The sequence below is a fragment of the Notothenia rossii genome (genome assembly GCF_949606895.1).
Source record: "Notothenia rossii genome assembly, chromosome: 1".
In the NCBI taxonomy this organism is placed as follows: Eukaryota; Metazoa; Chordata; class Actinopteri; order Perciformes; family Nototheniidae; genus Notothenia; species Notothenia rossii.
In genome coordinates this window covers 45,142,458-45,166,163 of record NC_136912.1, presented here as the reverse complement: position 1 = coordinate 45,166,163, position 23,706 = coordinate 45,142,458, and the positions used below count along the sequence as shown (strand labels likewise).

General features: G+C 42.9%; 1 long non-coding RNA gene across 1 annotated transcript; it reads left to right on the top strand.

Moving 5' to 3' along the window:
* Positions 1-8,013: 8,013 nt before the first annotated feature.
* Positions 8,014-23,318, top strand: LOC307028241. Its single transcript, XR_013804899.1, has 3 exons — positions 8,014-8,306; positions 22,355-22,512; positions 22,654-23,318. It is a non-coding gene; the product is annotated as an uncharacterized lncRNA (long non-coding RNA).
* Positions 23,319-23,706: the final 388 nt, after the last annotated feature.

Here is a 23,706-nt window from a genome sequence, read left to right as displayed (position 1 = left end):
GTCTGTCTTTCTCACATGCCTGTGAAGCCGGTGCTTCAGAATTGTTTTTTGAACTCTAATCTCACTTTCGCGAAGTTTGCTGGTGACTCTAGAACAGCTGACAATGTATGTGTGTTGATTAAGAGGAAAAGGTGCTTGGTATTTTTGTTGTTGTTACTATCAGGAAATGTACAGCCAAATCCGGGTCCACCTAGTAGTTTTAGTCAAATAGCTACTCCTGCTGATTTTATTTCTAGATCGGGGTTAGGTTTCATTCATTTAAATGTGCGCAGTCTGTTACCTAAATTTAGATTTTGTCCGTATTTGGGCGAGTTCAACTGATGCTGATGTCATTGTCTTAGCAGAAACGTGGCTAGACAAATCCATCTTGGCCTCTGACATTTACATAAATGGTTACAATGTATATCGCACTGACCGTCCTGAAAAAGGTTGTGGCGTTGCCATTTGTGTGAAAAATAAGTTTTGTGTAACTAATATGGTTTCCAAATCTGTTAGTAAACAACTAGAATTTTTAGCTGTGAATGTCGAAGTAACAAAGGGTCAACAGGTCATGGTGGTGGGTTGCTACAGGGCCCCCTCGGCTGTCAAGGACTCCTTATCTTCATTGGCAAAACTGTTATCTCAACTTTCCTACAAGGAAATAGTACTGCTTGGTGATTTCAATTGGGACTGGTTAACTTCTGTGTCAGAGGATTTTAAAAACCTGTGTACCTCTTTGAACATTACTCAGATTATAGACAGTCCTACTCGCCCAAATATTAAGTCCCCAAATAAATCCTCCTTAATTGATCTCATTTTAACAAATGTTCCATATAAATACTCATCTGTGGGAGTATTTGCTAATGATGTGAGTGACCACTGTGTTGTAGCCACAATTAGGGACACTAAGGTCCAAAAAGTTAAACCACGCATCATCACAAAGAGAGATAAAAAACACTTTGTGGAGCAGGGTTTTTTACATGATCTGTTTGATTTTAATTGGGGATAAATCGATCTGTGTGCTGATGTAGAAACTGCATGGTCTTATTTTTATCTTGGTTTTATGAAAATTATAGATAAACATGCACCTCTGCGTACATTTAGAGTGAAGGGACGAAAAATCCCTGGTTTTCTGCTGAACTGTCCAGTCTCCTTCATGAGAGAAACAAGGCCAGGGCAAAGGCTAGGCAAACAGGCTCAGAGGTAGAATGGCTGCGTTTTAGGCAGCTAAGGAATAGCTTCACTTAGCATGTCAAAAGTTCTAAGTCAAAGTACTATTTGTCAGTTACCACAGAAAACCTGAATAATCCTAGGACATTTTGGAAAGCCATAAAATCGATTTCCACTAGTGATATCCCAAATGAGCTACCTCCGTGCCTCACCACAGCATCTGGCATTATATCGGACAGGGCTACTATGCTAAATTGCTTTAATAAGCATTTTGTCTCTTGTGGCTCTCTGTTTGATTCTGTCACTGACTGTGCTTCTGCTTCTGTGAACGCTCCAGTCCTTGACTCTGAACAATGTGGTCTGGAAAACCCTTTCAGTTTTACTTCTTTAACTGTTGGTATTGTCCATGAAGCTTTATCCAAGTTAGATCCTAGGAAACCGGCTGGCCCGGACAACGTAGAACCTTTCTTTTTAAAGATAGCTGCAGATTTTATTGCTCCACCTCTTACTTCTCTTTTTAACCTCTCCCTCAGCACAAATACAATTCCAAAAGTATGGAAGTCTGCCTATGTCCTGCCTCTACTGAAAGGAGGGGAGGCAACTATTTTAAATAACTATCGGCCAATCTCTAAATGGTCAGTTCTGGCTAAGGTGCTCGAACGACTTGTGAGTGAACAAGTAAAGGACTTTTTATGTATAAATGATATCCTGTCTAAACATCAGTCAGGTTTCAGGAAGAAACATAGCACCATCACTGCAACAATGAAAGTGGTAAATGATATTACTAGTATGCTAGATAATAAACAGAGTTGTGCAGCTCTGTTTATTGACCTTTCCAAAGCGTTTGACACCGTTGATCATCGCGTTTTAAAACAGAGGCGACTCAGTATTGGCATATCCAGCCATGCAGTGGGGTGGTTTTTGAACTACCGGTACCTCTCTGAAAGGTCCCAATGTGTTCACTTTGATGGGCTGTCTTCTGAGTGGTTAAACATTGCTAATGGTGTTCCTCAAGGTTCTGTTTTAGGTCCACTTTTATTCTCCATATATATCAACAGTTTAGGTGAAAATGTGGATGAAGCTACTTTACATTTCTATGCGGACGATACTGTGATGTACTGTGCAGGTCCCTCCATTCAGGAGGCGGTTGTTAAATTACAGGCTGTTTTTAACATTATTCAGACTCAGCTCTCTGAACTAAAGCTTCTTTTAAATGTGGATAAAACCAAGATAATGCTCTTTTCAAAAGCTAAAAAGACACCAGAGCCTGTTTTAGATATTGTATCTACGCAAGGAACAAAACTTGAAGTTGTTGCCTGTTACAAATACCTTGGTATCTGGCTTGATGACTGTCTCTCTTTTAAACTTCATGTGAATAACCTGCTTAAAAAACTGAGGGTTAGGCTAGGTTTCTTTTTCAGGAATAAGTCCTGTTTCTCGCTTGAGGCCAGGAAAAGGCTAGTCACTGTGACCTTTTTACCTGTGCTGGACTATGGTGATCTGATGTATATGAATGCACCTGCCAACTACCTGAGCAAACTAGATGCTGCGTATCATAGTGCTCTGAGATTTGTCACAAATTGTAAAGCACTTACTCATCACTGTACACTGTATACCAAGGCAGGTTTACCATCACTCACTGTACGGAGGCTCAGTCACTCAGTCACTTGTACACTTTTATCTATAAAGCTATGTTGTGCAAACTCCCGTATTATATCTGTTCATTGATAAAGCAGAAAGTTGCAAGCAGCTATTGTCTGCGATCGCAGGATATAGTCTTGTTAGATGTACCAAGAGTAAGGACTGTCTTAGGTAAGACAGCTTTTATGTGCACAGCTCCACTTGCTTGGAACAGTCTACAGGCGAAATTGAAATTGAGCATTTTTATTTCTCTGAATGTATTTTAGGCACGTCTAAATGAAATGCTTTCTGACACTCTGGGTATTTGTAAATGTTGAATATGTAAATATGATATCCTCTGTTGTTTGTTTGTATGTTGTTTTTATTTTTCATTTGGAACTAAATGATGCAGGTCTCCCTTGTAAATGCGATCGATGATCTCAAGGGACCAATCTGTCTAAATAAAGGTTTGAAATAAAAATGAATTTAGGGCCTACCATATGTGTTCGGGGTCCGTCTCTTACCAATGACGTCACGCACACCAATTTCCCCGCAGGCTAGGCAGTCACGAATATTCTAATTAGCTTCGGCTTGATGTGGAGATGTGATGTGATTTGATGTGTCGTTTGTCCCCCAACTCCTCTCCAAAGTTTAGATATGTAATAAAATACTCAGGTGAGTTTCCTGAATTTTTATGCCCAAAGCCAAGCACTAGGCCCTGGGTAAATTTAAGAGGCTGATCTGGGGCACTTTTGTCCGCTTTCCCTGGTGCTAGAAACTCAAGTCAGGCATCCCTTGAATCCTCTCAGAGAGTAGATGATCAGTGGGGCCTTGTTTTTACTGAAACATGACGTTTCGATGTGTATTTCCATTGAAAATGCTAACCGCTAGCCGCAAAGCTAGCATCGCAGCCACTGCTCCGTTTTGCACACGTTTTTGTTACTTTCGTACGTTGCAGTGTCTTAAATGTAATTTAGGTGAACTTCCTGTTTGAAGTTGTTGCTATGGAAACAACATGACGGAAAAAAAAATAATATCTTCTACATCTAATAACGGACAAAGTAAAGAATGAAGTGTAGGCTATGTTTAAATGTTCGGAATTTGACCATGTATAATGTTCCTCTTGAGTTGCCGTACAGCGATTGCTCCGTTTTCAATTTTTTTTAACATGTTTTTCCCAAACATTTTCACACGCTAGAAGTATAGCAGGGCTGCCAACACTCACGCATTGAGCGTGAGAGTCACGCAATTAACCCATATCTCACGCACTCACGCCACACTTGCCTTTCCTCACGCTAAGTTTTCGTCCACAATAAATGTACATAAATATAAAAATAAAGTGAAGGAACAGCAAACCGAGCAGTCTAGTAAATGAGACAGTCTTCTGGGTTAGTTCAGTAAAGTTGGAACGATATTGGGAGATTCTGATTTCATGGATCAATAACTCATGAACAAAACATTATTCAGACACAAATGACGTCTCCTAATTACCGTGGTAAGGTTGACAACGAACTACAATCACATTTTGATTTAAAAAAAAAAGCCAATACGCGCCGTCCTCCGAGCTGGACACATTACATTGGTCTCTGCAGCCGGAGAAGAAACGAGTGCTCAGGGACCGTCTGCAAAGTGCAACTCCGAAAAAAGAGAATACAATAATATTCAATCACTATTATACAGCGTATTACTACCAAACTCACCACACACATCAATGGTCTCCTGCGTGTCATACTACAGCAAGGAGTTTGGAAGAATATGCTTTTGAATCATTTTGGGGAATATTTATAATTTAAATCTTCAATAAATATGGCATCATCTTCAATAACTTTACTATTATAAAGCTTATTACTACCAAACTCACCACACACATCAATAGTCTCCTGGTGGTCATACAGCAAGGCGTTTGGAAGAATATGCTTTTGAATCATTTTGGGGAATATTTATAATGTAAAATCATCTTAAATAACTTACTATAAAGCTTATTACTACCAAACTCACTACACACATCAATAGTCTCCTGTGTGTCATACTACAGCAAAGAGTTTGGAAGAATATGCTTTTGAATAATTGTGGGGAATATTTATAATGTGAAATCTTCAATAACTATGGCATCATCTTAAATAACTTTACTATACAGTATATTTCTACCAAACTCACTATTTGAATTGTTGTTGTTAGCATCTGGTTAGCTAGCTGCGCTAACGGATATTAAAAGCTGTTTCTAAAACAAGGAAAGGGAGAGCTCTGTCCTTTCAGACTGAGAGATAACTACAGCTCAGTGAGGTAAGGGACTCTGTTTAGATAAGTTAACTTTAGTCTAGTTATCTCAGTGGGTCTCAAACGGTTTGGTCACCATTTATGAGAATACATGAAAAACAGTTATGAAATACTATATGACACTAAAACAAGAATACAGTTTAAAAGGTGAGTGATTTGTAAAATACCCATAAAGAAAAAGAAAATCTGTTTACAGTTCTGTTTCATATGGGTGTTGAGAGATGTATCCTTAAATTCATTTTGCTCTCAAAGTGCACCAGGTTGATGCATTTAACTTCAATATAAAAAATAAAAACATCTTCCCGGGGGAGCATGCCCCCGGACCCCCCTAGAGGAGGTGAGGGACCCCCCCCCCCCCCCCCCCCAGACACACACACACTTATAAAATAGCACTTTACCTCTGCTTGCACCTATATGCCATTTTATATGCTGTGAGCTGATTATCGAGCCTTCATTGTAAGAGTCACGGGTACACTGTGTATGTGCGTGTTCCACTGTAGCGCCCGGTACATTAATGGGCAACCCTAGTTTGTACATGTTCAATACATTTGTAACACTGTACACATGAACTTTTCTTTTTTCGGTTCACCAAAAAAACTCTCACTGCAAGCTGAACTCAAATGTTGGCAGCCCTGAGTATAGGAATACTTCAATTCGGTTCGTCATGATCTGTAGTGATGATTTGCCCCCGAGCACCCCTGGGTAAATTACCGTACAGCCACAATGCGTACAATGCGTGACGTCATTGGTAAGAGACGGCCCCCGAACACATATGGTAGATATATATAAACATTTGTGTTTATATATATCTATGTATGGTACCCCGAACACATATGGTACTCACACAGGCCTGTATAAAATAGGGTGGGTCAGCTTTTTCCAGGGGGAAAAATTACTTTATGGTAAGCTGCAGTGATGCAAATTACGGTACGTCTACACTACAGGCATCAAAAAATGCTTTCAACGCTTCGCCCATTCACTTGAATGGGGTGACGTAGAAGATTTTTAATCTTCGCCGAACTGCATTTTGGGGAGCATGGCATGGCTTTGCAAGCATCACGAGCATCTATCAGCATCGATGCTTGGCATCAGCCAATCAAATCCCGTTTATGCAAATCCCGCCAGTGCAAGCGCAGCCAATCAAACCGCGTGCAAGCTGGGAGAGCCAGACCGCAGTTCATTTCCTCATATTCCAAACGAGATATTACGGTAGCAAATCACCCGGTTCTTTACGACCGGAACTATTTACCGGAATACAAACCGGAGGAACCAGGCATGGAGGGAGGTGGCTGAGACAGTGGGTGAAACTGATAGTTTTTTCGCCTGTTTGGAGAGTTTATATCCAGTTTACTTAGTTTTAACATTGCTATTGCTTTGTATGTCGGGGGCGGGAGATTCATGTGATTGGTTGATCGCAAAAAATCGCCAAGCTTCAGACACGCCCAGCTTCAAGATTTTTTCATGCCTGTAGTGTAGACGGGCCTTTAGTCACTTTTCGGCGCCTCCCGCTTTTTTAATGCTGCTTTGGGTGACTTGTGTAATTCGTGGAGAACCGAAGAGTTTTCGTTTTGGGGGGGGGGGGGGGGGTCCGTCAGTCCGTCCGTTTGTCCGTCCGTTAGTCCGTCCGACTGACAGACAACTTCTCACTTCAAAAAAGAAGAAGAAATCTAGATCGCAAAATAATTAAACAAGCGAGTGCCTGTTTTTCCTGGCCAAGGACAGGTTCCTTGAACACAACACGAGCGTAACGTGTCTTCACTTTGTTATGTCTCGTCTGAAAGGAGTGGAGACTAGAGTGCTTACGGAGAGCACCGGAACGCCGCTCCAGCTCTTCAAATATTACAGTACCCATAAGGAGCCGTACACATGCCGCAGTGTTTGCGTGGCTGTGTCTTTAGTTGTAAGCACAGTGGCGATCTGTTATTAGCATCTGGTTAGCTAGCTATGCTAACCTTTCATGCATGAATTATGAAAGCCTCAAGTGTTATTATTGCTCTTGGGTAAGGTGTTTGAATTTTTTTTTTTTAAATCTAGTTTTTTCAAAGATATTTTTATATGTCCACTCAGGTGGACAGTATGCATTCAGGGTTTGAACTGAAGAGATGTAAATTTTGAAAAAATGGTAAATAAAGATGTGCAAACTTAAAATTACATTATAATAACATAAGTATATTGATTTACGGCCCAAAAACCATAACCAGGGCCATGGGCCAATTTGAGGCCCCATGCACAGTTATTTGATGAGTGCTAGTGGAGCCTCGCAGCGGCAAAACCGTGCCACGCCACCCTAATTGCGCCACATAAGCGCATAGGTGCGCCTCAGATGAGGCCCCCCTCCGCAAGGTGTGGCCCCCTCCACAAGGTGAGGCCCCACACAGTCTGCATGATCTGCCTGTAGGGAGGGACGGCCCTGGGTACACCAGCAGCAGTACCAGTATTCATTGTAGTTGAAATATAGCCAGTGATGCATGACGTCCACTGTAATGGACAGGTGGTTAATCATGATTTCCTGCAAACATAAAATCAATACTTTGATCATTTATGAATTATATGATTCCTTAGTTGTTACTTGATGTCACCACATTTTTTATACCTGCAGGGGACGTTTTCCATAAAAGGATTGGCAAGATATAGATGGGTGACTTGGTATTATAATCAAAAAGAGAAATATGAACGTTAGTTTTTACTGAATTGATCAAATAAAGTCAACATTTCACTGAGCTGTGTGGGGTTTGTTCAACTTTTAAAAGATGTTTGAATGGTGATGTACACAGTGATAGGTGTTAAGGACTAACGTTTATAATAAATACATTTGTATTGATTTTAAGATATTTTCATACAATGTCAGGCTATGTCAGGCTTCTCTCATGGGGGAAGGAGTGTAACAACCGGGGTTTTTATGGGACCGGTAGTCACTCACGGTAACGCCCACCCAGCCAGGGATTCGCTCTTGGTTGGCGCCTCCATTTCCTTTTTCCCCTATTTAGTTAGACGGAGCAGGAAGGGAAAGGTGTGTGCAGCAAGAGGGATCGGTGGAGCAACACGCTCATCTGTTTAGAGACCAGCAGTTAGGTCGTTTAAAGTCTGTGTTACCGTTGTCTGATCCACCGTCCACCGTCATCATACCCTTCTGTCGCTTCACTTCCCGGATTATTGTTTACAAAACTGAAAGGAGCCGGTCATCTCCCAACCACCTTAAAAACCAGGACTGGATTTTCAAAACCGACTGGTTTGCTAAAAATGACTGACATTCTCCCGTGGTAAATTGACTGTTTTATTTATTTTGAAGAAAACCCGAAGTGGAACGTTTTGGATTTAACATTGAACTGTGGGAAGACTAATTGTTTGATTGTTTGTGGGGTATTCAAAAATACACTTGCTATTTGTGATTATAATTTTGAGTTGTGTCCTTTCTTATATTTTCTAATGTCATTCAATGTTGGGTGTTTGCAGTGAGATGTTTACACCTTTGTGCAGACTTACTAAAACTGACTGACTAGCCAAATCTCAAACGTCAGGAGAGAGACCTGACTGGCCCCCCAAAGAACCTAAATAAGTAAACTGTCACAATACGTATTGGGATCATTTGTATTAATGTGGACCGGAGAGAGAGGGTGACGAGCATACATTTAACTTTCCTTTTTTATTTCAATAACAACTTTGGTCATGAAGAATATGTTTATCTGTTGTCCACGTTCATAAAGCATAAAACAGCATCAGAGCACGGTGCAGAGTCTCTAGATGAGTCCCTCATTCTTATTAAACATCCATTTAGTCCGTTGTATAGAACACATAGTTTCACCACAGCAGCAGACGCACACAATGACGTCCGCTGGCGCATCATAAACACGTCAGATAGTGAAAGTGCATTCGGATTCTCTAAAGTACCGCAGTCTCTTCTCCTAAGTCCTTTTGAATTATTCTATCCACTATACCTTAACCCTGTGACGTTTCACTCAGAGGTCAAGGAATAGGAGATAGGGTTAGAATTTAGGAGCTGATTTTTGGATTATCAGAACGCAACCCTGGATACAGCGTGGGAGGCGGGGCCTCATTCATTCCTATGAGAGTTGCTCATTAGCGCATGATGATATAATGGCCCAACTCTCCAATATGGTCTAGCTGCGGCCGCGGACAGTACACAACAGGCTTGTTTGAGACGAGCTGCGGCTCGCCTCGAAAGTAGACGAGAATAGCCGATCGCAGCCGGGGGAGGTCTCAAAAAGCTCGCCTTAAGTCGGACAGCTCGGAGTCGGCTTCTTCTTCTTCTCTCGTTTTTTTGGCGGATTGTAAACAACTTTAAGGTGCATACCGCCACCTCCGGAGTCGGCTTGACTCGGTTTGCATTGATAAAGAATGCATACATGTGTTTAATTGTTAATATCAGATATGTACTAAGTAAATACATTTGTTCCTGCTCAAGATTAGATTCAACTCTATTGTTATTGCACAGATTACAGGTACTGAGACAACGAAATGCAGTTTAGCTTCTAACCAGGAGTGCAACAAGCAGTAAAGTGAAAAGTAATGTACACAATCTACATAATAAAAGATAGAATGAAGTGAATGATGAATAAACAGTGAGGGGTATGAATACACTAGATATACACAGCAGCCTGTGAGTAGTATGAACAGTGTGTATGAATATGCTAAGATATATAAAGTATAAAAACGGTAAGCAGTGCAAGTATAGTATAACATATATAGATATTAATTTCATGATGATAAACATTGTGGAACAATGATGAAAAATGTTAATGGAAGTGGCGACGTAAAACTGACACCAATCAACAACAAACTTTTGCCGAGCCAATTGGAAAGTTTCATCAGCAGCACGGGGTAAAAACCACCAATTAGCGCTCGGCTCGAGATACCAGTGAGTGTTTACATAATGTATGTCCTCAGTTATTGTATGTATAGAGAGATTGTGTCTATTCTGTACTATAGGGATGTAATACTGTTATTGTACCACTGTGAGGCACTGTAGTATTACGTGCTACGTAATGACCAGACTTGCGCCATGTAAATGAGGGTGTGTTCACCTGATGCACGTGTACACTGTCTATCTTTGTTCTTTTCTAAGTTAGCTCGGCTGAGCGAAGGAATCACCTGTGAAGCAGAGGAATAAATCATGCACAAGGGCTAAACAGTTCATAGTCTCCGTCTCCAATATTTCTCTCCGAGTGCAGCGTAAGAATAAGCTGCCATCCTAAACCTCAACACAGTGCAAGTATAGTATAACATATATAGATATTAATTTCATGATGATAAACATTGTGGAACAATGATGAAAAATGTGAATGGAAGTGGCGACGTAAAACTGACACCAAACAACAACAAACTTTTGCCGAGCCAATTGGAGAGTTTCATCAGCAGCACGGGGTAAAAACCACCAATGAGCGCTCAGCTCGAGATACCAGCGAGTCGTTTCCCATCAAGCATTTCGCCTCGGCAGCCCGTGGAGAGGAACTGCGCCGCCTCGCCGCGCCTCGCTCTCAAGGCTGTGGGCGTCTTTGTACCGCGAGATTTCAACGTCTCATGTGAGCGAGCCTCCAGAGCAAGTCGGACAAAATGACTAACCATCATGCAAATCACGAGCAAGACATTGATCGAAATTGCGCAGGTCTCGCTCGTCTCAAACAAGCCTAGTACTACACGACACTACACGACACGCCCACCTGACACGACACTACGGTGGCTGAGAAGGGTCTAGCTGCGGCCGCGGACAGTGGAGGTTGAACCAAGCCTCCAGGAAGTGCGCCGGAGTCTGATGAGAATATTCGTTGTGGCCAAACGGCGGTACTACACTTCCTTTAGGTTGCTGGGCCCGGAAACACTTTTTCCCATTGACTTACATTGGGAAAGAGTGGTCTGTAACTCGTTGGATAATTTTTTTTAAACTAAACTACCCAGTATGAACGTTTATATAGCCCTTATTAAAAACATTCGGTCCTCAAGTTGTAAAATGTGCTAATAACGTTATTCTGAGAGTTATTTTCCTCGGCATTATGAACGCGCATCCAACCCACGGGACCGCGCCGCCCGGCACGTTCATGTTACGTGTTCAGTACTACATGAGTTTCTCTTTACCCATGGATGCACAATAACAATGGACCATATCGCCTTACTGCCAGCCCACGGAGCTGTAATAATGGAGCTATTGAACATGTTCGCTGTAATTCATCATTTGTAAAATATTATACTACATGGGCTGTATGATGTAAATCTCGTCAATTCGCTTTTAACGGTAGTGCCTCTCAGCCACCGTAGTGTTGTGTCAGGTGGGCGTGTCGTGTAGTGTGTGTGTAGTGTTGTGTAATGTCCGCGGCCGCAGCTAGACCCTTCTCCAACGTTCGAAAGAGCGAAACGTCACAGATTACCCGGCATGCCCGGCAGAAGTACCCGTATGTGTGCTCATAGCGCATGCGCAACTTTAACCATGCCCCCAAAATGCTCGTTCACATCAAGCACGTCAATTTGCGTACAAGTAACAGCACCGCGCATTCATGACAGTGTAACAGTGTAAATAATGAATGTTTGTTTTATTAAATCCTGTTAAACTAGGACTACAGCCATAGTTTTGTCATTTTATTTTATTTTGAAGAGTCGCAGTCGGAAGCTAGTGTTGCGCTGAATGTGGTGCATTTTGGGAATCCGTCAGTGTTAGAGGATTCTTAGCTTTGGAATAAAAGCTGATTGATATCTCAAACTGACTCTGGTGAAGTACAAGAAAGCAACAGCAAAGCAGGACCCGAGTGTCACATTGGTGCCGTGACCCGTCGACTCTCCGGCTGGATAGTGATTTCTTCAGCCCGTCCCGGGGACTGTTTCTGCTGTTGCTGCTCCTCCTTGTTGTCAGGTGGACACAGTACTTTGGCTCTATATATATAGCTCATGTGTTGTTTGTTTTAGTTTTTTTTTTTCTGCTACTGATCTGTGTTTGACATTTGTATTTTGAATATCTTTGTTTTTTTTATTTTTTCGTGATGACTTTTAATCTGGGGGGAACTAGTTTTGGCAGGGGGAGGGGAATGTTGGGTTCTCCTGTGTTTGAGACCCCTGTTTGTGGGCATGGTATTGTAATGGGGGATAGTCAGGGTACGCCAGGGTTCACTTTGGCCAGTAGGGATGTAGCCCCTTCTTTTAGCCCCTCTGTAGGCATTTTACATGAGCCTCGTTATGCAAGCACTGCTATTCCTAGCCCTGATACCCTTGCTACTGAGATTGCTAATCAGATGGGAGATGTATTCAGCAGGTTAGTCAGAAAGTAGTACAGAACATTATGACTCAACTAAGCCCATCTCTTAGTGCCCCTCTGACCAATACTGCCACCTCACCAGTAAATGTTGACATGTCGACTTCAAACGTGCTTGGTGCCTCTCAGGTGCAGCTTGTATCCCACAGAAAGCTAAAAGATCACCCATTCTTTAAAGGAGACAGCTATGATTTCACTTTGGTCAGAGAGTGGGAGGAACTCATGAGGGATTTCATTAGGAAAAACAACCTGAGACCTGAGGAACTGGCTGAGGAGATCCTTACCCATCTAAGAGGCAAAGCAAAAGACGTGGTCAGGTTTGGAACCAGAAACAGTGACAGACATCACACGTGAACCTGAAGCTATCTATGGTCTCCTAAGAAAGCACTTTGACTCTGCACCATGCTCACAGCTCCCTTTAGCAGACTTTGACACCACACTGCCTGGGAAAGGTGAGGATTCATTTGACTACTGGCTCAGGCTGCACCGTGCTGTGGACCTTGCCATTGAACGTCTTAGAGAGCAGGGCAAGACGCTCGATAGTCCTGGCACAGAAGTAACTAGAATGTTCATAAGGAACTGTCCCTCCCCTGAGCTTTCTATGACATTTCGGTCCAAGACGATGGACAAATGGACTGCTCATGAAGTTCAGGACATCTTAGATGAGTATCACTCAGTGAAGACATCCAGGATGAGTAAGGTAACTGAAGAGAAGGTAAGGGTGAACACACAGCACACTACCCCTATGCCACACATGCCACCTACCGGGGAACAGGGTGCACCACAAGCACATGCCACAGACTCTGCTACCATGGAACGCCTTATTGGCATGCTGGAGAAGGTGCTTCTGCAGAGGCCTGTTCAATCGAGTCCAGCCAGACAGTCTGTCCCAAGACGTCCCAGGATTGAAGGGCTGCATGACACGCCTTGCTCTGTTTGTCATGACGTTGCTCACTCTACTTTCAACCACTGTCGTGACCATAGACTCTGTTTTCAGTGCCACTCACCAAACCATTCTAGGCTTACTTGTGGCTCCCCCACAGTCGGAAAACTAATGGCTCCGCACTTCAGGGAGGAGAGTGTGGATCATGATAGTGACCCTCCCAGCTGTGACAGTGATGACTTGGAGTCTTTGTATGAATCTCTTTGTTCCTTTGCACCGTCTGGAAAGACTGTCATTTTCCAAATGACGCAGAAACTTCAGAAATCCGACAGCTTGTTCTACAAAAATGTTTCATGTTCCACTGAAAGCCATGATTGATAGTGGCTCTATGTCATGCTCTCTGAGCGAAGCTGCAGCTGCACGCCTCTTGCAGCAATGCCCTGATTTGAAAAGAAGTCCTGCTGATGACATTGTTGTTGTTGGTGCTGGTGGTCACCATATCTACCCGACAGCAGTCTATGATTTGGAGGTGACAATCTATGGGTTCAAGTTGCTCATCCCAACATTAGTCATCCCTGGACAAACAGACGACATGATTGTTGGTAGTAATGCTATCAAGATTCTCATACATCTGATGAAAAAGTCTGACGATTATTGGAGACTTCTGGCTACACCAGTTGACATTGCAGATGATGATTGTTGCCAATTTTTGTCCCTGCTCTCCATCTCTGAGAATTGGCGTGGGGGACCCCTGCCTGACAAGATCGGCACAGTGAAGTTGAGGCAGAGTGTTACTCTTGAACCACTGTGTGAACACCTTGTCTGGGGAAAATTGCCCGCATAAACACCTTTGTCAGTGGGGAGCACAGTGGTTGTTGAACTGACTAAATCAAGATCAAGGCCCAGAAATGTGTTGGTTGGCCGTGTAGTCACACCTCTGTGGGGTGACAGGTGGGTTCTCCTCACACTGATTAACCCAAGCAGTGAGCCAGTGACTCTGAGGAGAAACTGTAAGATTGCAGATGTCTTCCCATGTGTTACAGTTGAAGAGCTGCCCCCAGCTGAAAAGGTTTCAGTAAATAGCCATAGTGTCTCAAAGTGCTCTTCGACAACAAAGACCCCTGAACAAAGAAAGGACGCTCTAAACAAGCTTGGGCTACAAGATTTGGACTTGGAGAGTTGTGAGGTGTCTGAGCAGTGGAAAGATAGACTTTTTCAGCTTCTTGAGAAGTATGAGTCCATCTTTTCCAGAAACAAGATGGATTGTGGGGAGGCTACAGACTTTGTCCACAAAATACTCCTTGTGGACGAGAGGCCGTTTCGCTTGCCTTACCGCCGGGTTCCACCAAGCCAGTATGAGAAGCTGAGGACTACACTGAATGAGATGGAGGAAAAGGGCATAATCAGGAAATCTCACAGTGAGTATGCATCCCCATTGGCCTTGGTGTGGAAGAAGGATGACAGTCTGTGCATTTGTACTGATTTCAGATGGATCAATGCAAAGACTCTAAAAGACGCACACCCATTGCCTCATCAAGCCGATGCTCTTGCTGCACTGGGAGGAAATGATTTCTTCTCCACCATGGACTTGACTTCTGGGTTCTACAACGTGCCACTTCATGAGGAGCACAAAAAGTACACAGCCTTTTCGTCACCCTTCGGCCTCCATGAGTACAATAGGATGCCTCAAGGCCTGTCCAACAGTCCCGCAACCTTCATGCAGATGATGTTGTCAATATTCGGAGATGAAAACTTCAGCAGCTTACTCTGTTACCTTGACGACGTGAGGGTTTTTGCCCCTAATGAACAGCTGGCTCTTAAACGTCTGGAAATGGTGTTCTCCCGTCTGAACAATCACAACCTCAAGCTGGCCCCTAAGAAATGTCATCTCTTGAAGAGTTCAGTTAAGTTTCTGGGTCATATTGTTTGTCCAGATGGGGTGAGAACAGACCCTGACAAAGTGAAGACCATTGCTGATTTGGGGGAAGCAGAGTTGATGGAGAGTGATGGTGTCACGCCTTCCTGGAAGAAGATCAGGTCATTCTTGGGCATGGTCTTCTATTATCAGCATTTCATTGCCGATTGCTCTGCGAAGGCCAAACCTCTGTTCAGACTCATTTCTGGCCGACAAGTTCAATCACATGCGAAGAAAGGCAAGAAATTCAAGAAAAAGTCCTCTGCCCCAGCAGCTCTTACGTCTAATGACTGGACACCTGCGTGTCAGGAATCATTACAAACTCTGAAAAGTGAGCTCACTCATGGTGTCACGTTGGCTCACCCAAACTTCAATGAGCCTTTCATCCTCGCTGTTGATGCTTCTTTTGATGGTATTGGAGCCGTCTTGTCACAAGTGTCACCTGGTGAGACAGTTGCACGGCCTGTCGCCTTTGCAAGTAAGACGATGACCCGGTCTCAAATGAACTATCCAGCACAAAGGCTGGAGTTTTTGGCGCTGAAGTGGGCTGTGTGCGACAAATTCAGCCATTGGTTAAAGTGGAGACATTTCACCGCTTGGACAGATAACAACCCCCTTTCGTACATTCTGACAAAACCACGTTTGGATGCCTGTGAACAAAGGTGGGTGGCCAAGCTTGCAGCGTACAACTTCGATCTTAAGTACGTTCTGGTTGTTAAAAACATTGTTGCAGATGCCTTGAGCCGTGAGCCTTTTGTCCAGTCATTTGTTGGTTACCGCTTGTTGAAAGAGCCATATGTTGCACTACTGGACGAAGTCAATGGAGTTGTCAAGGGCACAGTGCAGGATGTTTTTCGGCTGACAAACAACTGCCAGGTTGTCCAAGGCACCCGGTCAACGTCATCTGACCTTGGTGCTGGGCCTGTTCACCAGCCTGTGGGAAGTTCCATCAGCTCAGAAGAAGTGTCAGCTGCATTGAGGGCTCATGGTGATCGTGGCCTACCCAGTGCTAACTTATCACTGCCACAGTTGCCTGAGGAAGACTCTTCCACTCCTATTCCTCAGAGCCAGCTTTTGAATCTCCAGGAGCAAGACAAGACCATAAGCAGGGTCCTGTTCTATATGCATCAAAAGAGGAAAGCTACTAGACGCGAGGCAACATCTGAACCAGGCGGCGTCAGAAAACTCCTCAGACACTGGAGAAAGCTTAAAGGCCCAGTGAAGTGCATGTTTTTGCACCAAAATGAAATGGCAGTTTCATTCCTTACATATCATTGTTTCTGTTCATGGCTAAAATAATTTTTAATAATTCATAATTAATGAATTAATGAATTATTAATTTTGCCGTCTGAGCCTAACGGAAGTTGCAGACGATAGTGGCTGTGACGTCACAAGATGTACCCAGTTGCGATTGTAAGCATGGCCGAGACTCTGGAAAGTGATACTAGTGTGAGAGAAATGATTGATTTGGACAGCTTTTCGGACAGGATAGATGAGGAAAGTGATCAATCTGGTGCACTTTGAGGGCAACATTAAGAGATTTATGGATACAGCTCTCAACACTCATATGAAACATATATTTCAATAATCAAAAAACATTGGAAGGATTTCTTAACCTATTTTATACAACTAATATTACATAGATGGAAATATTTGTTTACATAAATGACCAAACCCACTGAGATAACTTAGGCTACAGTTTACCTCCCTGAGCTGACGTTATCTCTCTCAGTCCCACAGGAGAGCACTCTCCCTCTCCTTATTGTTGAAACAGCTAATCTCCGTTAGCTCCGAGCTAGCACCAGATGCTAACAACAACCCTGTAACTCTCAGTCTCTCTTTCTCTCTTTCTCTCTCTCTCGAATCGACCAGTGGCCTTTATTTATCATGATCAATCAAAGAATCTACGAAACAATGACACCAGCCAGGCTCACCTTCATCTTTTGGGAACAGAAACATCGCCACTTCGGCAGACTTGACATTACTACAGCCAGCGGCAATGCATCGTTTTCCCTGTGTTTTTCATCCCTCTTTCTTCACTGTCGCCTCCATTGTCAGGTTTTCTCGATTGGCAATCACTTCCAGTCGACTCCGACACACTTTCCAGGAAAATACTAGCTCAAAAACGTTGAGAAATTCGACTTTGAAAAAGAGAAAAAATGAACGGTGGTGAATGTAAACAGTGCGGCGGGCGTCCATCTCGTGACGTCACGCAGTAGATCGCAAGCCACGCCCACGAAGGCGAAGGTCGACTGCAGATTTCCCCGGAAAATTCAAAACTCGTCCAATTCGTTGCTATTCCAACATCTTTTGATATGGGTTCCAATGGACAATTTTGGTCATTACTATACGTATTAGCATAACAGATCATGCACAGGTGCACACTTCACAGGGTCTTTAAAGTCCACAATGGAATTCTGTACAGAATGAGAACATGCCATCGACTGAACAAAAAGCTTTTCCAGTTCATTGTGCCAGATAATCTCAAGCCTCAGATTCTCCTTTGCCTCCACGACAATGCTGGTCATCAGGGCCGTGTGAGAACACTGTCCCTTGCTAGGGAAAGGTTTTTTTGGACTGGCATGGAAAGAGACATAAATGACCATGTGCGACGATGTGAGAGATGTGTTGTTAAAACACTTGAACCCGAAGCCCGGGCGCCTCTGGAAAGCATTCAGACATCCGAACCTATGGAACTGGTGTGCATTGACTTTTGGACAGCTGAACTTGGTGACAAGAAGACAGTTGATGTATTGGTTGTCACTGACCATTTCTCAAAAATGGCACATGCTTTCCCCTGTCGGGGAAAACATGTTGCTTGCCGGTCATGGAATGATTTCTTCTGTGTATACGGCTTCCCCAAGAGAATCCATTCAGATCAGGGTGCCAACTTTGAGAGCAGACTGATTAAGGACCTTTTGGAGGTGGCAGGGGTGCAAAAGTCACACACAACACCTTACCACCCCATGGGTAATGGCGTGACAGAACGCTGGGGAATATGTTGAGAACCCTTCCCCCAACAATGAAAGCCAGGTGGCCCCGGGTGTTGCAGACGCTGACCTTTTGCTACAACTGCACAGTACATGAGACAACCGGCTTTGCCCCTTTTTACCTCATGTTTGGCCGGGTGCCACGTCTCCCTATTGACATTGTGTTCCAGCATGGGCTTCAGGATGAAAGAGTGGTCAGCCATAATGAGTTTGTCTCTCAGTTGATACAGGACTTGTGTGAAGCTGCAAGGATTGCTCAAAATCACAGCCTAAATGAGCAAGCCCGTCATGCTCGGCTTTACAACCGCTAAGTCAAGGGTTCTCTGCTGGGTGTGGGTGATCGAGTTTTGTTCGCCAACTGTGGTGAGAGGGGCAAAAGAAAGCTTGCTGACAAGTGGGTTTCTACGCCCTATGATGTTGTGTCGGTGAGGGCTGGGATTAACGTGTACAGGATAAGAGATGCCCAATCTGGAAAAGAGAGAGTTGTGCATCAGAACCTGCTTCTCCCGGTTGATTTTCTTTTCATAGACGAGGTTGAAACTCCTGCCTCGTTTGTCAACTCAGATAATGGGGATGAGGAATGTGGAAGTGGTCAAGTCTCTGTGCATGTGGTCAATGAAGATGGCTACGATCGCACTGTGGACTGGCTCATGAACTCACCTGACCCAGTCCCTGCCAGTGATGCTGACTCACCTGACCCAGTCCCTGCCAGTGATGCTCACTCACCTTACTCAGTCCCTGCCATTGATACTCACTCATCTGACTCAGACCCTGACAGTGTGACTCTACCAACCGACCCTGACAGTGTGACTCTACCACCTGACCCAGACCCTGTGAGTGCTGCTGACTTGACTGACCCAGACTCAGTTGGTGTTTCTCGTTTAACTTACACAGAAGTTGTTGATGAAACCAATGCTTTTTGCACGCAACCTCATAGTGTTCATGCGAGCTGTGGTGGTTCAGTCACTACTAGATGTGGGAGGCATGTCAAACCTCCTAAAAAGTTGATATATGAGATGGCAGCACAGAAGGTTGAAGATACCTCATCTGTTACTAGTTCAGTTTTTGCATTCTTCCATAAGATATTTGAGGTTTAAGCAGTCAGGATATTCTACCAGTTTTTTATGGGTTATATCCGAGTAGTATTTGTATGCGTTTGTAGATTTGTGGGTATCAAATCTATTGCCAACGGGGAAGTACGTTCGGAGGCAGTGGCTAGCGAAATTTGTGCTCGGCCCGAACCGAAAGATCCACAGGCGCATGTATGCAGCGAACATTTCAAGTTTCCGGACGACTACTCTGAGAGTGTGATGAAACATAAAATGGGATTTATTAATCAACCATTACTTAATAGGGATGCAGTGGCATTATTTTAAGGTGTCCGAAAAAGACAGTAAAATAGCGGAATGCAACGTGTGCTTCGGTGAGCGGAGCGAAACACACAAGAGTTAGACCTACACTTCGCTATTTTATCTACCTCTGGAACAAGCTAAACTAGTTATAAATATATTTATTATTCACTGTCGGGTCACTCATTACTGGATCAGTGAGCTGCGTGAGATACTGACAGGCTGTCAGGAGAGGGAGAGAGAGGGGGATTCCCCTGTGTGCAATCCAGGTCGTCTGTGAACAGTTTATTTTCAAGTTCTTCAAGCTCATGACCACATATGTTCATAAGAGGATTGTCCATGGCTACTAACCGATCGCAAGTAAACCATTCATTTACAGGTCTCCCTACCCCAAATCAATTGCACGAGTAAAGGGATCGTCTCCAGCAAGATCATCGTGCTGTTCATCCTCATCGTCACTGTCCCTGGATTCCTGACGGTTCTGGCCACTTGGCTCGAGCCTGTATGGCTGAATTCCCCCATCCAATCTCTCCACATTGATCAAAACTTCTTCCTCGGCTGACGAGTCCGAACTCAAATACTCCGCCATGTTTTCGTCGAATGAGCTGTTCGTGTTTTTCATAGACTGTATATATAAAGGGTGTGTTTACAAAGTGAACGCATAGATGACGTCACAACCTAGTTTTTCGGATCACGTGACTACTAGGGATGTGCATCTCCATCACTGAGGCCGATGCGATGCGCATCTTGATACGTTACCACGATACGATACATTAACGATACCTTTGAAACACCAGGCGATGCGATACGATACGATTCACCCCTGTTGCGATACAGTTCGATACGATTTGATTCAACATTATGCGATTCGGGGCGATACGATGCGATTCAACACGATGCAAAAATAATGATACTTCAATATGGTACGACAGAGGATTTTTGTTTTATTCCTTATATGCAGCAAATCATACATTAACAAAAAAGTGCTTTACATATTTGGTACTGCACATCCCATCATGCCGTTTATTTTTTTACCTTTAAAAGCTCTCCAGAGTACAATTGTATAACACCTCACAGTTAAACAAGGTAAGGATGCATTGCTCATGATTAACAATGTGCAAATAACAGCTACCATAGAGCAATGCCCATACAGCTGCCAGCCTGATGTGCTTAACACTCAGAGGCTAACACACCAGTGAGCAGAAAGCATTGGTTTCTATCTGAACAATAAAGAAAACAAATAACCTTTCACAAACAGGTATTTCATAACTGCTTACAGTAAGGAAGACATTTAAATTATTATTGGCCGTCACAGGCTGCTGTAAGCTAAACACCTCTCTCTGACAGAACACCTCACTGAGTGATTTAACTCATATGTCTCACTTTCAGGTTTCTCTTTTCAGCCGCAGACCCCATGTCGCCTCTTTATGTGCGTCGCTAAGTTCCTCGTACTACTTGTGTACTTTAAAGCGGCTCGGCATCGTTAACAATTTGCGAGTGATTTTTCAAGTTGACCGTCTGTAGTAATAGTGCCGCGCACATATACCATCAGGACGTTACTGATGGGGTGCGGCTGCAGAGTGATACTGTGTGTATGCAAGTCCGCATCTAGGACGGATCTATGTATCATGGCTATAGACCTGTTAAGTAATAAAGATACCTCATACAAAGGTCTACGGATACCTTATTACTCTCCATGACCTGCGGTCAACTATATAGCATAAATGACTATTACACCGTCTTTCTTGAACAATCCGAAGTGTTGCCAAACGTTTGATTTGTAGGTATTTTTCGCTGCGCTGTGTTTCTCTTTCTCCTCAACTTCCGTGTGTGTTGATAACTGAGACTCTCGTTCTCCGTAGTGGCGAAGCAAATATCAAAGATCGTCTCTGCTGAACGTTGACAAGATAAGGGGATTTTATATGAATGAATCGGTTTTTTACCGATGCAAAGACGCTACGCAATCGATGCATCGCGAGTTCAACCCAAACTGTAGCCGATGTGCACTCTTTCAACCGGTGCACTCGCATCTTGAACGTTTATGCCGGTGCACCGATGCGAATCGGTGAATCTTAACATCTCTAGTGACTACTGATAATGGCAGCTGCCTGATGGAATATACAGGTTTTGATAAAAAAGAGCTGGGGAATATCGCAGATTTCTTCAGGGTATGGTTTAAACATAATGTTTCACTAAATACTGAAGTTTTGATTAAATATCTAATGAGTGGAGCCTTCCTTTAAGAAACGCAACACATGGTTTTCAACAGTGGAACGATTTATTTGAATTTCAACAGCAACATCCCAAGCTTCTTTCTAGCCAATATTCATTATGTTGTATCTGTACCTTCAACTGTAAGTGACCAATTTGCTGTATTTTGTTTGCAAGTCTGTGTTCAACATACTACTTGGAGTACGCTTAACGCGGCACAAGTCTGTACTGAACATGGACACGCAAAACTCTCAACAGGTCAGTTTTTTTTTCATATCTGATACCAAATCTTGCTGAAATATTGCCAGACTGGAGATGTATAATGTATGTAGTTAAGGGTTTAGTTATTGTACATTTCAATTGTGTTATTTATGTTAAAGGTATTCAATGTGTTCAATGTATTCAAAGGGTTCAATCTATTAAAATAACTACCCAAACATTGTATTTGTTAAATGTTCATTGTTCATTATATATGTAAGTTATTTATATGTATGTAAGTGTTGTCTCGTGTGTATGTACTGTTTGTGATCGTTGTTGTGCCCTCATTCGTGGCCTGCACCTTGACGTGGTGAGTGGGCTTTAAACTAAGACAGGCCATTTATGTTTGAAATATCATGCTAACAAACCTGCAATTACCGAATTGAATGATAGTGGTTAAATATGTTCATGTATTGCTGACATTATTTGTTATCCTTTTCCACATAGCCTCTCAGATGGATTCCTGTTTCATCTGTTGGTTTGCCACTGTCCAGTGTCTGCCAGCTGGCTCCCTCTCAGAAAAGTGCCATCTTCTGTCAACAGGAAGAACTGTTGAACACTTGTCACTATATGAAGCTCAGCGCAAGTTCTTTCAGGAAGACTGGGTATGTATACATTCACTCCGCAGCTGCTTATAATCAGCTCATCACGGGCGCTGTCTTTCACCTATTACATTCACCTCATTCTCCAGCAGCCAATTATCGTGCTGCAGCCAAACTTTAAAATGGTTCTCCTCTCTCCTGCAGTCAGCTGTGATTGCAGGTATTCATGCTGCCGCCCGCCTCCTCTCCACCCACCTCCGTTCATCATATCCAGAGCCAGGAGAGCTAATCCAAAGACCTCATCACACCTCCACTTCATCCCATCTCCTCATCAAATCCAGATCTTCAGCATCATCAACAGTGTCTAGACCCCGGGGGGTTCCCTATATGCTCACGGCTTTTCCCCCTTTAGATATAAGATTTCAGGATCGGGGTCTAATCGCCAAAGACTTAACATTTATCATATGACATGTGTCAATAAATGTTCTTTAAACAAAATTAAGTCTCTCCTGATTGAACTGTCCGGACCCCATCCTCAACTTTTTTTCAAACCATGAAATGCCTTCAGAGGGCTTTCCTGTTGATCATGTTTGGTGGATTTTTTTAAATATAATAATTGCAATCAATATTATATATATTACCTTTTAATCTATATAAATTGTATTTACATTTGTTGTCACTATTTGTTCCACCTATGCCAGCCATCAGAGGTATACATGTGTTAACTGTGTTAATCTCTTTTAGGTTTCATTTCTTATTTTTGTGAATTTCTATATAAAATGCTGATTTCTACCTGAAATGCTTATGTATTTTTAATTACATTTTTGTAGAGCTTTGACTTTTTCAGCTGAATAAATATTATAACTCTACATGGTTTTGTTCAGCATTGCCAGCTTCACTGTTGAGCTTTATGTTGTGCCCAGCATTCTACTGTGCTCTGAAATCAAAATGTGGATAAGCATAAAACAACACTAAAATAAACACTACAACTTGTTATTTGACACACACAAGGTTGTTCATTTGTGTGTATAGATATACAACACAGGCTATATATATATATATATATATATATATATATATATATATATATATATATAAGTATAATTAATACAACTGTTAATTTGATTAGAGCTTTGACACACATATATATTAGAGCTGTGACACACATATATATATATATATAAGTATGACGACTTCCTCGGGCGATATCATATGGTATAGCTAATTAATCTGGGTCAAAACGTGTTGTGCCCACAT